This window comes from Arachis duranensis, chromosome 9 (assembly GCF_000817695.3).
Source record: "Arachis duranensis cultivar V14167 chromosome 9, aradu.V14167.gnm2.J7QH, whole genome shotgun sequence".
NCBI classification, from domain to species: Eukaryota; Viridiplantae; Streptophyta; class Magnoliopsida; order Fabales; family Fabaceae; genus Arachis; species Arachis duranensis.
The window spans coordinates 77,781,507-77,796,773 of record NC_029780.3 but is presented as its reverse complement, the minus strand read 5'-3'; the positions used below and the strand labels follow the sequence as shown (position 1 = coordinate 77,796,773).

The 15,267-nt window shown below is 36.6% G+C and overlaps 1 non-coding gene across 1 annotated transcript; it reads left to right on the top strand.

The window, feature by feature from the left end:
* Nucleotides 1–799: 799 nt before the first annotated feature.
* Nucleotides 800–906, top strand: LOC127742297 (small nucleolar RNA R71). Its single transcript, XR_008003485.1, has one exon. It is a non-coding gene; the product is annotated as a small nucleolar RNA R71 (small nucleolar RNA).
* Nucleotides 907–15,267: the final 14,361 nt, after the last annotated feature.

The following is a 15,267-nucleotide window of genomic DNA, read 5'->3' as shown; positions in this document are numbered from 1 at the left end:
GGGATTTTTGTCCTCCTCCTCCCTTGTGCATTCGGCCATATTGATTACATCAATGGCCTTGCACTCTCCTTTTGGATTCTCTTCTGTATTGCTTGGGAGAATATTAGGAGGAGTTTCAGTTACTTTCTTGCTCAACTGGCCCACTTGTTCCTCTAAATTCCTGATGGAGGACCGTGTTTCACTCATGAAACTTAAAGTGGCTTTAGACAGGTCAGAGACTAGATTAGCTAAATTAGAAGTACTTTGCTCAGAATTCTCTGTCTGTTCCTGAGAAGATGATGGGAATGGCTTGCTATTGCTCTGCCTATTTCGTCCACCATTATTAAAGCCTTGTTGAGGCTTTTGTTGATCCTTCCATGAGAAATTTGGATGATTTCTCCATGATGAATTATAGGTGTTTCCATGAGGTTCACCCATGTAATTTACCTATGCTATTGCAGGGTTCTCAGGATCATAAGCTTCTTCAGAAGCTGCCTCTTTAGTACTGTTGGATGCATTTTGCCATCCATTCAGACTTTGAGAGATCATGTTGACTTGCTGAGTCAACACTTTGTTTTGAGCCAATATGGCATTCAGAGCATCAATTTCAAGAACTCCCTTCCTCTGAGGCGTCCCGTTATTCACGGAATTCCTCTCAGAAGTGTACATGAATTGGTTATTTGCAACCATGTCAATAAGTTCTTGAGCTTCTGCAGGCGTTTTCTTTAGGTGAATGGATCCACCTGCAGAATGGTCCAATGACATCTTAGAAAACTCAGATAGACCATAATGGAATATATCTATCATGGTCCATTCTGAAAACATATCAGAAGGACATCTTTTGGTCATCTGTTTGTATCTTTCCCAAGCTTAATAGAGGGATTCACCATCTTTTTGTTTGAAGGTCTAAACATCCACTCTAAGCTTGCTCAGCTTTTGAGGATGAAAGAACTTAGCCAAGAAGGCCGTGACCAACTTATCTCAAGAATCCAGGCTATCTTTAGGTTGTGAATCCAACCATGTTCTAGCTCTGTCTCTTACAGCAAAAGGGAAAAGCATGAGCCTGTAGACTTCAGGATCTACTCTATTCGTCTTTACAGTCTCACAGATCTGCAAGAACTCAGTTAAAAACTGATAGGGATCTTCTGATGGAAGTCCATGAAACTTGGAGTTTTGTTGCATTAGAGCAACTAGTTGAGGTTTCAGCTCAGAATTGTTTGCCCCAATGGTAGGGATTGAGATGCTTCTTCCATCAAACTTGGAAGTAGGTGTAATATAATCACCAAGCATCCTCCTTGCATTATTGTTGTTAGGTTCGGCTGCCATGTCTTTTCCCTATTCGAAAATTTCAGTAAGGTTGTCTCTGGATTGTTGTAATTTAGCTTCTCTTAATTTCCTCTTCAGAGTCCTTTCAGGTTCAGGGTCAGCTTCAACAAGAATGCCTTTTTCCTTGTTCCTGCTCATATAGGGAAGAAGAGAACAAGAAAAGAAAGAGGAGTCCTCTATGTCACAGTAAAGAGGTTCCGTATTGTTAGTAGAAGAAGAAAGGTAATAAAGAAAGGAGAATCCAAACAGAAGGGTAAGGATAGGGGTAGTGAATTGAGATGAAGAGAGGTGAAGAGAAGTGTTAGTGAATGAATAAATAAATAGAATAATATAAGAGAAGGAGAAATTTTCGAAAATAAATTTTAAAAAAGAGTTAAATGATTTTCAAAAAATAAAGATAAGAAATAAAATTAAAATTAAAATTTAAAATAATTAGTTAATTAAATAAAGAATTTTTGAAAAAGAGGGAGGTATTTTTGAAAATTAGAGAGAAAAGTTGTTAGGTGGTTTTGAAAAAGATAAGAAACAAACAAAAAGTCAAATAGTTAGTTGAAAAAAAAAATTTGAAAATCAAATTTGAAAAGATAAAAAGATAAGAAGATAAGAAGTTAGAAAAGATATTTTAAAATAAAATTTTTGAAAAAAGATAAAATTTTGAAAAAGATATGATATAAAAGATAAGATAAAAAGATATGATTAAAAAGATATGGTTAGAAAAGATTTAATTTTTAAAATTAAAATTAATTATTTGACTAACAAGAAACTAAAAGATATGATTCTAGAATTTAAAAAGATTGAACCTTTCTTAACAAGAAAGTAACAAACTTCAAATTTTTTTTTGAATCAATCACATTAATTGTTAGTGTAATTTCGAAAATTTGAAATAAAATTAAGAAAGAGATTTTGAAAATAATTTTAAAATTTTCGAAATTAATAAGATAAAAATGAAAAGATTTGATTTTTGAAAAAGTTTTGAAAAGATAGGATTTTTAAAATTGAAAATTTGACTTGACTTGTAAGAAACAACTAATTTTTAAAATTTTTTTGACCAAGTCAACTCAAAATTTCGAAAATTTGGAGAGAAATGAGGAAAAGATATTTTTTTATTTTTGAATTTTTGATGATGAGAGAGAAAAACATAAAAATGACCCACAACATGAAAATTATGAATCAAAACTCATGATGCATGCAAGAACACTATGAATGTCAAGATGAACACCAAGAACACTTTGAAGATCATGATGAACATCAAGAACATAATTTTGAAAAATTTTTTATGCAAAGAAAACATGCAAGACACCAAACTTAGAAATCCTTAATGCATGGACTCTAACAAACGAAAATTGCATATGAAAAACAACAAACAACACAAAACAAGAAAACATCAAGATCAAACAAGAAGACTTGTCAAGAACAACTTGAAAATCATGAAGAACACCATAAATGCATGAATTTTCGAAAAATGCAAAAAAAAATTTTTAAAGCATGCAACTGACACCAAACTTAAAAGTTAACTCAAGACTCAAACAAGAAACACAAAATATTTTTTTATTTTTATGATTTTATGATTTTTTTTGTATTTTTATTATTTTTTCGAAAATATTCTTTAGAAAAACGAAAATAAAGAAAAAATTTTTGAAAATTTTTTTGAAAACTTTTTGAAAAGAAAATTACCTAATCTGAGCAACAAGACAAACCATCAGTTGTCCATACTCGAACAATCCCCGGCAACGGCGCCAAAAACTTGGCGGGCGAAATTGTTATTCATATGTAAAATTTGTTGCTCTTTCTCTCCCCGGAAACGGCGCCAAAAACTTGATGGACGAAATTGTGATCATCGACAGTGGCTCCAAAGACTTGGTGCTCTCACACATGAATCACACTTTGTCACAATTCCGCACAACTAACCAGCAAGTGCACTGGGTCGTCCAAGTAATACCTTACGTGAGTAAGGGTCGATCCCACAGAGATTGTTGGTATGAAGCAAGCTATGGTCATCTTGTAAATCTCAGTCAGGCTTATCCATGTGGTTATGGCAGATTAGATAATTAAAAGATAAATAAAATAAACAAGAAATAAAGATAAAGTTACTCATGTAATCCAATGATGGGAATTTCAGATAGGTGCATGGAGATGCTGTGTTCCTTCCGAATCTCTACTTTTTTATTACATTCATCCAATCCTTCTTACTCCTTTCCATGGCAAGCTGTATGTAGGACATCACCGTTGTCAATGGCTACATCCCATCCTCTCAGTGAAAAAGGTCCAAATGCTCTGTCACAGCATGGCTAATCATCTGTTGGTTCTCAATCAGGTTGGAGTAGAATCCAGTGATTCTTTTACATCTGTCACTAACGCCCAGCCTTCAGGAGTTTGAAGCTCGTCACAGTCATTCAATCCCAGAATCCTACTCGGAATACCACAGACAAGGTTAGACTTTCCGGATTCCCATGAATGTCGCCATCAATTCTAGCTTATACCACGAAGATTCTGATTAAGGAATCCAAGAGATATGCGCCCGGTCTAAGGTAGAACGGAAGTGGTTCTCAATCACGCGCGTTCATAGGTGAGAATGATGATGAGTGTCATGGATCATCACATTCATCAAGTTGAAGTGCAATGAATATCTTAGAACAGGAATAAATCAAATTGGATAGAAAATAATAGTAATTACATTAAAACTTGAGGTACAGCAGAGCTCCACACCCTTAATCTATAGTGTGTAGAAACTCCACTGTTGAAAATACATAAGTGAAAGGTCCAGGCATGGCCGAATGGCCAGCCCCCATGATCTGAGAACTAAACATCCCAAGATGTCTAATACAATAGTAAATTATCCTATTTATACTAGACTAGCTACTAGGGTTTACGGGAGTAAGTAATTGATGCATAAATCCACTTTCAAGGCCCACTTGGTGTATGTTTGGGCTGAGTGATAAACGAAATTTAGCATGCCGATTTAGAATTCAATAATGGATATGATCGTGAGTATAGTCTAATCGACATTCAAAACTTCGCATCAAACAATCCTACAATCTATAACCGAGAATGCTAGTCTCCCGAGTCGTTCTTCCCTAGGAATGCTACAAGGATGCATGTTATTGGTTAAGTGGTCTTTTGTGGTTTAAAGAGTGTGGCTTAAAAGTGCTAATAAAAGAAAACAACAATCAATCAATATTAAAAGCCTTGGCCAAGGTTGAACATTGGAAGTTCCATCAATATAGCTTCCTTCAATTGTGATAACAATGGAGTGTTGCTTCACTTAGTTAACCCCTAATCATAGAGGAAAGTCAAGCAAAAGTAACTAACTTGAGTCACAAGTCCTAGTCTTACCCTAGGGAAGTCTAGCTTTAGTGCACTCCAAGTCAATTAGCAATTCTCAATCCTCAATCAACAATTGACATCCATTATTCAAGTATCTCCAATGATTCAACCATTTGAAATTTAGAATCAAAGTAATTCAACACAAGAAATCAACAATAATCAACAATGAACAACAATGAAAATGAGATCTTCAATGAATTAATAGAATCCAAAACAACAAAGTTAAATCTAAGATCTATGAGAATTGAACAATTACAAGCACTAATTGAGATTAGAGAAGAGGATCTACAACATGAACAAAGTAAATTGAGAGTTGCAATAGATCTCACCAAGGAATGGTTGAGAATTGAGAAGATGAAGATGAACCCTAGCGAGAGGTTGGAGTCTCTCTCTCTACAAATGTAACTAACTAAAAAATATCTAAGAAAACTTGTGGAATGAGTGTGTGGATGTGAATGTGTGTTAATCCCCTTCAATCCTTGGTTCTTATATGCAGTTTGGCGCCAAAGTTGGTTGCTGAAACCCTCCAAAATCGCCAGGCACGTGTTGCAATAACAGAATCACGTGCGGACTACGACGCGTGCGCGCACGGTATGCGTACGCGTCCCTGGCTAATTCCGCAATGTGCGCACGAGCGCCTTGTGCGCGTGCGCGTGCTTGGCCGAGATTAATTCTTTGGCTTTTTGTGCTTCTCTCCACTTGCATGCTTCCTTCCTTACTCCTTTGATCCATGCCTAGCCTATTTCAACCTGAGATTACTAGCAAACACATCAAGGCATATTATGGAATCAATGATGAATTAAAATTATCAAATTAAAGGCTTAAAAAGCATGTTTTTACACTTAAGCACAAATACAGGAGAGATAACAAAACCATGCTAATTCATAGGCTAAATGCGAGAAAAGGTCATCAAAATACTCTAAATTCAATACAAGATAAACCCTAAAAATGGGGTTTATCACTGAGCTTGATCTATCCATGAGCTGAGGCTTCTTGGAGTTGAACGCCAAGTTGTAACGTGTTTTGGACGTTCAACTCCGGTTCGTGACGTGTTTCTGGCGTTTGACTCCAGACAGCAACATGGAACTGGCGTTGAGCGCCAGTTTACGTCATCTAATCACGAATAAAATATGAACTATTATATATTGCTGGAAAGCTCTGGATGTCTACTTTCTAACGCCGTTGAGAGCGCGCCATTTGAAGTTCTGTAGCTCCACAAAATCCATTTCGAGTGCATGGAGGTCAGATTCCAACAGCATCAGCAGTCCTTTGTCAGCCTCTTATCAGAGTTTTGCTCAGGTCCCTCAATTTTAGCCAGAAAATATCTAAAATCACAGAAAAACACACAAACTGATAGTAAAGTCCAGAAATGTAAATTTAGCATAAAAACTAATGAAAACATCCTTAAAAGTAACTAGATCATACTAAAAACTACCTAAAAATAATGCCAAAAAGCGTATAAATTATCCGCTCATCAATAAGCTAGAATCAATTGGCAGCATTCTTGAGATCCGAAAAGTCTAAACCTTGTCTGTGGTATTCCGAGTAGGATCTGGGATGGGATGACTGTGACGAGCTTCAAACTCATGACTGTTGGGTGTAGTGACAGATACAAAAGGATCAATGGATCCTATTCCAACATGAGTGAGAACCGACAGATGATTAGCCGTACGGTGACAGCGCATTTGGACCATTTTCACTGAGAGGATGGATGGTAGCCATTGACAACGGTGATCCCCCAACATACAGCTTGCCATGAAAAGGAGTATGAAGGATTAAATGAAGATAGTAGGAAAGCAGAGATTCAGAAGGAATAACGCATCTCCATATGCTTATCTGAAATTCCCACCAATGAATTACATAAGTATCTCTATCTTTATTTTATGTTTATTTATCTTTTAATTATCAAAACTTTATAACCATTTGAATCCGCCTGACTGAGACTTACAAGATGACCATAGCTTGGTTTAAGCCGACAATCTCCGTGGGATTGACCTTTACTCACGTAAGGTTCATTACTCGGACGACCAGTGCACTTGCTGGTTAGTTGTGCGAAGTTGTGAAAAAGAGTTGAGATTACAATTGTGCGTACCAAGTTGTTGGCGCCATTGAGATCATAATTTCGTGCACCAATCACCCAGCTCCAAAAGAAGAAAAGGGAAGGATCCTATGGAGAAACCTCCTTTTGATGAAAAGAAATTTAGAACCTTGCACCATGCATTACAATTCGGGTGGATGGTTGACAAAGAGGTAATATACGAGCTGGGCTTTCAAGTCAGGAAGAATGGGTGTCCAAAAATCACAGAGAAGGTCGAAAAGAGAAGATGGGAACTCCTTACCGATCTGGTTACAAAAGTAAGCGCAACTCTTGTTAGAGAGTTTTATGCAAATGCAGTCAGGTATGATAAGGGAGACGAATCCTATAGAAGCTTTGTAAGAGGGACAATGGTGGACTTTAGTCCAATAACCATCATGAGGATGTTGAAGCTACGAACCATACCATTTGAGGAAGAAAGCTATCAATCCCGAATAGATGGTGAACCCAACTATGACCAGATTGTGAAAGATATCTGCACACAAGGAGCAGATTGGGTGAGAGACCGCCCTGGAAAGCACAGATTCATTAAAAGATGGGATCTTATCCCCGAAGCTAAGGGATGGTTCGAAATTGTAAGGAAATCCATCCTCCCTGCCGGAAACAACTCGGAGGTGAACCGTAAGAGAGCAACAATGGTGCAATGTATACTCAAAGGAGAGGAAATCAAGGTTCATGAACTCATAGCTCAAGGCATTCGGAAGCTAGCTGAGAAAAGTGATTCTGGAGGAAGGTTAGGCTACCCCAGCACCATTTTTCGTCTATGCGACAAGGTTGGGGTGGTATTTGAAGATGGAGATACTAAGTGGATAAAAGTTGGTATCCCAATTACTGCTCGACAGATGCGTTATGTTGCACCCCCTACCTCAACGAAGACAAAGAAAGAGGGCAGTCGATCAAGCTATAGAAAGACAAGCCTCGGAGGAGCAAGTCACAGCCACGCTGGACATGCACCAATTGCAAGAAGCTATTGATGACTTGTCTAGGCAATACCTAGAAAACCAAGAGGCGCAGAGAGAGATCCAACTACAAATGATGGATCGCCAAGAAGAATCATTCTGTAAATGGATGAATCAATAAAGGGAGTGGCAAAGGCAGTTGATGGAGCAGCAACTAGAAAAGGAAGACAGTGGGGTGAATCCTTCCACATGATGAACCAAAAGCAAGATCAACAGCAAGAATCCATCCAAAAGCTAATCAACATCCAAGCACACCAAGGTGCACACATTCATGAGATGCATGAAAGCAAAGGGAACAGGCAGATATCTTTGATGAGTATAGAGCATTCTCAGAAGGAGTATATATGAGCGAGACTGGATATAATATAAACACTCAAGCCAGCCTCAGATACTTAGTCGGACAACTGCCCAAATTGCACCCTGGGATCACAAGATATGAAGATGTTCAGGATGAATTGGCATGAGAGGAAAGAGAAAGAGCAAAAAAGAGTCACGAATCAGTAAGGAACGCACTAGAAGATTGGAAAAGGGCCAGAATGGCACGGAAGCAAGGAAACACAAGTGGACACAAAGAGGACAAAGAGGAAAGAGGACATGAGCATCCCCATGAGTAAAAGGTGATGGAGTTCCCTCTTCCTTTTCTTTCTTTCAAGTCTAAATAAGGAAAATCATGTATGAAATAGAACATGCTTCCATAGTAGCTTAGGAATTTTCAATTCTGTCTTTAAGATTTCATTTCTTAAGTCTATGTGTGCTAGTCTAAGTTCCCTATTGCATTTTCACCTTACTTAATTGTATGCTTGTCTTTTGAGTTGAATGAAAATAAATATTATGAAAGAAACAAGAGTTGAGTTCATATTATGAAGTAAAGTCCCAATATTTATGGTGTGGTAATTGATTAGCTAAGTTGGTTCACCAACAAGGTATAAGGGCAATTATGTATTTTGAATCATATGCTTGAAGCACATACTATGAGACCAGCTAAATAACAAGATCCTAATAAGAAAAAGAAAAAGAAAAGTTAGAGTGTGAAAAAGAAAGAAAAAAGAATAGGAAATAAGGCTAGGCACCAAGGGTTTGAATCTTGAGGGATGTGTTGTGGTGCTCTTGTGCAAAGGATCTGCTTGGATGAATAAGTTCTTAGGAGTGCTTTATCACTTGGTAACTTGGGTTAACTAACCCGGTATTATCGATTGAAAATCGACTATCAAGAGCAACCTTGCCACAAAACACTTAGTAACCCAAAGAGGTGCTGGACACTAAGGCCTCAAGAAAGAAAATAACAAACCATATGCCTGTGGTGTGTATGTGTGGAGGAGAGACTTGAGGGAGTAGGTCCCTAGGCGTGTTTCAACACCTACCACCTTGAACCAACTGGTTCAGGAGTGTTGCCTGAAAGCTTATCTTAAAGAGTTGCCTCCTCACAAAGCACTTAGCCAAGAAAGCAATAAACTCTGAAAAAAAAGGGAAGGATCAACGAATCAGGATCTCATAGGATGCAATTAACTGAGTATTCAAGGGCATGATAAGGACCTGGAAACCAGCAAAGGCATGAACCTAAGTTGCTATGCATGAAACCCCATAAACCAAGGACCTAACTTCTATAATAAGGACTTGTTTCTCTTATTCTTTTATTCATCATCCTTATGTTTCAGTACTTGCTTAGGGACAAGCAAGCTTTAAGTTTGATGTTGTGATGCCAGGGCATTTTGGCAAGTTTCACTAGCCTTTTCTTTACTTTTTTGATAGTTTCATGCATTTTCTTAGGTAATAAGCAAGTTTTGGATGAATATACAGTTACATCTTGATTCAAGCAAACATTGTGAACTTTACATGATTTCATGAGAATAATGCATGAATTGAATGCCAATTTATATAATGCAAGATCTTATGACCTGGAACAAAGTTTTGATGCACCTTGTTTGTTTGATTTTAGGACAAAGGAAGCATAGAAGAACCACGTTAGCAGCCACGTTAGTATCACTAACATGGAAAGGGAGCAAGCTTGCAACGTTAGTGGTATAGTTATCACCACTAACGCCCTTGAAAGCCATTACAGCCCACGTTAGTTGCCATGTTAGTTACACTAACCTAGGAACTAACGTGGAAGGAAGAGGAAGCTCCAACGTTAGTGGTAAAATTAACACCACTAACGTTTCAAAGGCCACACATAACCACATTAAAAGCCACGTTAGTCCAATTAACGTGAACTCTAATGTGGAATAAGAAGAGATCGCCAACATTAGTGACACTAACTTTGTCACTAACGTTGGACCAGGCCAAGATTGCCTACGTTAGTGGCCACGTTAAGGCCACTGACGTGAATGATAACGTGGAGCAAGGATGATGTGCCAACGTTAGTGACACTAACTTTGTCACTAACGTTGGAGATGGCAAGTATACCCACGTTAGTGGCCACGTTAATGCCATTAATGTGAAGCACTAACGTGGAAGAGGGGGCGTTTTATAGCGTTAGTGACAAAGTTAGTGTCACTAACGCCCTCGAGTCTTGGCATGCCTACATTAAGGGCCACGTTAGTTACACTAACATAGACCATTAACATGGGAGAAAGGGACAAGGAGCAGCGTTATTGGCAAAGTTAGTGCCAATAATGCTAGTGAAGGACAAAAAGGCTACGTTAGTGGTCACGTTAGTGCCACTAACGTTGAAGTTAACGTGGTTCATTTGGGTTGGGACGTTAGTGACAAAATTTAGTGTCACTAACGTCTTCGAACCGGAATCTACACTTAACGTTAACACCACTAACGTCCTGACTAACTGCATGCCATATCTGACTCACTCTTTTTTTGCAAGCAAAGCTGAGCCCACTGAAGACTGTAATTGCTTCAACTAAAGATCAAAGGCCCATATCCAAGACTTGGAGAGCTAACTAGAAGAAGATCAGAAGAGTAGTATATATAGGAGTAGTTTTGAACTAGAAGGGAGCTTGGAATTATTGGGAGCTACACTCTGTATATTTACTTTCTCTGCAATTTCTAGTTACTTTACAATGCACTTTTCTTTTACACGTTCCATTCCCAGAGCTATGAACAACTAAACCCCTTTCATTGGGTTAGGGAGCTCTGTTGTAATTTGATGGATCAATTATAGTTTTCATTCTTCTTCCTCTTTTTTTCTCTTGATTTCACTAGAAAGCTTTCGGTCTTCAACCAATTTGTCAGTTATCTTGGAAAAGAAACTCTCTATAATTGGATCTCCTCTGAGCCTTAGAAGAGGAATGAGGAGATCATGCTAGAAATTCTTTCTCACATTGGATTAGGTTGGGGTTTGGATGGATATCGTGACATGTAATCCTACCAATACTTTGATCTATGAAGGTGTGTGGTATGATCAGTGACCAAACTTCATCTCTTCTCATGAGTAATTAAATCAAGGAATTGGGAAATTGTTCAAGTTTAGAAAGATTGGGTTGCCAAGGAATTGGGATCCAATCACCTAAGATTGCCAAGGAGATCAATGAATGCATTGATTGAGGAAGAGATGAAGATAAACTTGATCCGGAGAATGCAACATCTCATAAGCCCAATGTATTTCCCATCTCTGATCTTACCCATTCTCTTTACTTTCTGTTATTTACTTTCATGCTCATTTCCCCGATTCCCCATTTAAGATTCTGCAAATTTATATTCCCTGTCATTTATCTTTTCCGCCTTTAATTTTTTGCAATTCTCACTCAATTTGACTTAGCTTGACTAAAACACTCCTCTAATTAAAGTTGCTTGACCAATCAATCCCTGTGGGATTCGACCTCACTCTATTGTGAGTTTTTACTTGACGACAATTCGGTATACTTGCCGAAGGGAAACTTGTTGAGAGACAAGTTTTCGTGCATCAGAGACACCACTTCTTCTCTTCACAAAGTGGTGTTGGAGATGCCACAAAGAAGGTCCCTAGGAGTGTGCTTTCATGGCATTGGAGATGCCACTCCCTCTTCACATTTGTGGCATTATAGACGCCATTGACACTACCAAAAAAACTTGGTAATTATGGCGGTTTTTTAGGGTTATTACGGTGGTTTGAATCGCCATTATTACCTTGAATGGTAGCTAACAAAAAACGCTGGAATTCAAAGCGCCATTTGGTTATTATGGTGGTTTTTAAACAACCGCCACAATTTTCATGGTTAAAAAGGCAGTTTGAATCGCTGATATTTTCGGATAAAACGGCATTTATTTGGTTAGTTAAAATAGCGGTTCAAACTGCCGTTAATTTCGGATAAAATGGCATTTTTTAAGTTGGTTAAAATGACGGTTCAAACCGATATTTTTATCGAGTTAAAATGGCATTTCAAGTTGTTTAAAACGTCATTCACAAACTACTGTTTTACTGAATAAAAATGACATTTTTTATTGTTTAAAAAGGCATTTTAACTATTATTTTTACCACGTTAAACAAACAATTTTTTATTTAAAATTTCATAATAACAAAAAATCATAACCCATAAACAAAATATTACATACCTTAAATAAAATATCAAACATAATATATAAAATTTTAGTATTGAAAATCGAAAATAATAATTTCTATACAAATAATTAAGCAAATCATATCCTAGTTTCCAAAGAAATTAACCCACCAAAATTCCATATTCCTAGTCTCCAAAATTCCATGTAGCATTCGCATGAGCTTGAGAAATTAACCCACCAGAATTCCTAGTTTTCAAAGAACCTTCTTTGACTTTCCACTACTCTTAAGCCTCTTCAGAATCTTTTAACCTCATGCTTTTGGAATCTCTAGTGGACTCTTCTAGTCTTCCATTTATTTCACTTTTGTCTTCAATTTCACCATCTAGAAATACAAGAAGAAAATGGACAAAAGTATAGCAGAAGTAATAAACTAGATATGTATTATTTCATGACAGTAATTGAGTAGTAATTATTCAATATACAAAGAATGCAAGAGAGTTATTAAAACACTAAATTGGAAGTAATTAAATAATTCTAATTTCTAAGAAGAAAAATAACAAACACATAGAGTGCATTATTACAAAAACAAAAGAGGAAAATACATGTGCATATGATGCAATGGTGTTAGGAAAAAACTGCAGAGATTTACACACCCAACACAAATGTCAATATGATCAATGGAGCCATAAGTGGATGATCGAGAATGGTTACAAACTCTAAATTGAATTTCAGTATAATATATGTTTACTCTTTTGTTCAGTTCACTACTCTATGCTGAAAAATAAGCTGAACAAACTAATGATAAATTGCTTTGTACCCCACTCTCATAGAGTGCAATAAGTAACAACCATCCTACCTTCAAAGATCATATAGCGTTTCATTATTTTTTGCATCAGTGGAAACTTGAAATTGGGCTTCAAGGCAAATTGGTGGGTTTTATTATTTAGTGCACCTCATTAAATATAAAGACTTAACTGTCGAAACAGAAAAATAAAACTAACAAATCCAAACCATAAGCCATTGCATTGAAGTGATGAAATATAATTCATTATATCAGGGAATAATTATAATTTTAATTGAAACGCATATTGCATTGAAGTGATGAAATTAATAGTACTTAGTTAAGGTAATATTGATGGTCAAATATTGATACATAATAGGATAATACTAATAGTAGTAACTATCATTGTCAATGTCACATTCTGCTCTAAGAATATGAAAAATGTGAATAAGACAGCCAAATGTGAATAACTCAATTTTAGGTTTGAGATTATGGTAAATCCCTTGAGAATTGTTTATAGGGAGAACTAGAATATGAATTGAAGATAATGAAATGAGAGAAAGAGTAGACAGAAGGAAAAGACCAATTAACTTTTGGCTTCTCCTTGTAAGGTTTTAGAAGCACCCTAGAGCCACGAACATAATGGGGATTTACCTTTTCCAAAATCATTTTAACAGATTCTGGTTCAACAAAGGTCACAAATTCAAACATTCTTCTTTGTTGGCTTGGAATCCTTACATCTTCAACACTCCCAAAGGACAAAATTGAACACAATTATCAAACTCCCATGAAAAATAAGAAAAGAGAAATAAATTAAAGAAAAAAGCAGAGGATAGTGGAATTCGTAGCTACACCATCGTCCCTCTTCCCCTCTGACCTCCGCCACTCTCATTCTCTCTCCATATCTCCCTGAACTACAATCACATTTAAGAATCAAAATCAAAACCACCGACAAGGAAGCTTAATCCATAAGCCAAAACAAAAAGGTGAAGAAAAGAAAAAAAGCGAAGCTAAATTGGGAAAGTTGTATTATAAACTATAAGCTGTAACCATCGGCAACCATGGCAAGATTCGTCAACTACTGAGTAGGAAAAATAAAAAAAATTGAAGAGAAAAAGGGAATGGGAATAAGAAATTAGGCACTTGAACACCAGGGGTATCGAAGTTCATGACTCGGATCTTGGCACCAACGTCACCCAGAATTCGGAGCTCCACTCGGTCGTTGAGCAAGGCGTCACGCATCAAATTAGCGAAGTAAAAGTGAAGCATAACTATAAAAGTGAAGAATTAGAAACTGCAAAAGTGATGTTAAAACTTGTTTAAGAAAGAATAAGAAACAACTATTTATGATGGAAACAATGAGATAATAGATATGCATGTTCTAATGATGAAACATACTACTTCATTAGCATTTCAGTTTAGAGTTGTATATCAAGTTATTTCCATGAACATAAAGACTTGAAATATATAGGTTTTGGGTTAAGCCCACGAAACTTGGTACAAACTTGGTCCATATTAATGAAAAGCACCTGTTTGCTTTATTCTCTGAGAGAAAGGAGGCCAAGTTGATACCCTCCTCGTTGTGGCAAGGGATCCAAAGGGCATTGCTGCTACAGAAGATGCTATGAACCTAATGAGGGACATCACGAAGTAAATAAGGGATAGTAAATAAGGGATAGTACATAAGTATATAGTGTAAGTTGGTGAACCTGGTTCATTAGAATTTTCTTTCTTTCGCTACAATTAAATGGAATAGTGTTCTTAGTTCTTAATCAGTAACATAGGCTTTCTTAGCTGGACAATGTGGAATACTAGAAACCAGTTCATATTTCAAAATATAGAAATTAATCCAGCAACAACAATTATCTGAGCAATTAAGCATTGTGAATCAGAAACCTTGCCTTTTGCTCGTTTATGCCTTGAATCAGGTGCACAGCCTTGTGTGATAACATGCCAATTCACTTGAACAGTTTCAATACTAAAAATTAATTAAAAATATTAAAATAGACTCAGACTTTGTATTTGGACCTAGCTCAGTATAATAACAACTATAGTAATTCATATATCAAACACCGTGGTTTACTAATTGTATGCGAAAGTGATTACAATTAAAGAATAAAACTGCTAGTTTATGCATACAGATTTTCTAAATTTCATGAAACAAAAGCAGAAAAAATAAATCAATTACTCTATTGTAAGCAACCTATAAATGATTCACAAGTAGATCAATGGTGTCTCGCTTAAGAATCTTCTTTGCTGAATTTCTCTTTCTCCTTATCACATTGATCTGATTCCTTGATTGTTTAATCAACGATTTGCTGAAAAACAAAAGGAGATAGACTGCAAAATTGAAATCGAAATTTGCATAATTACAA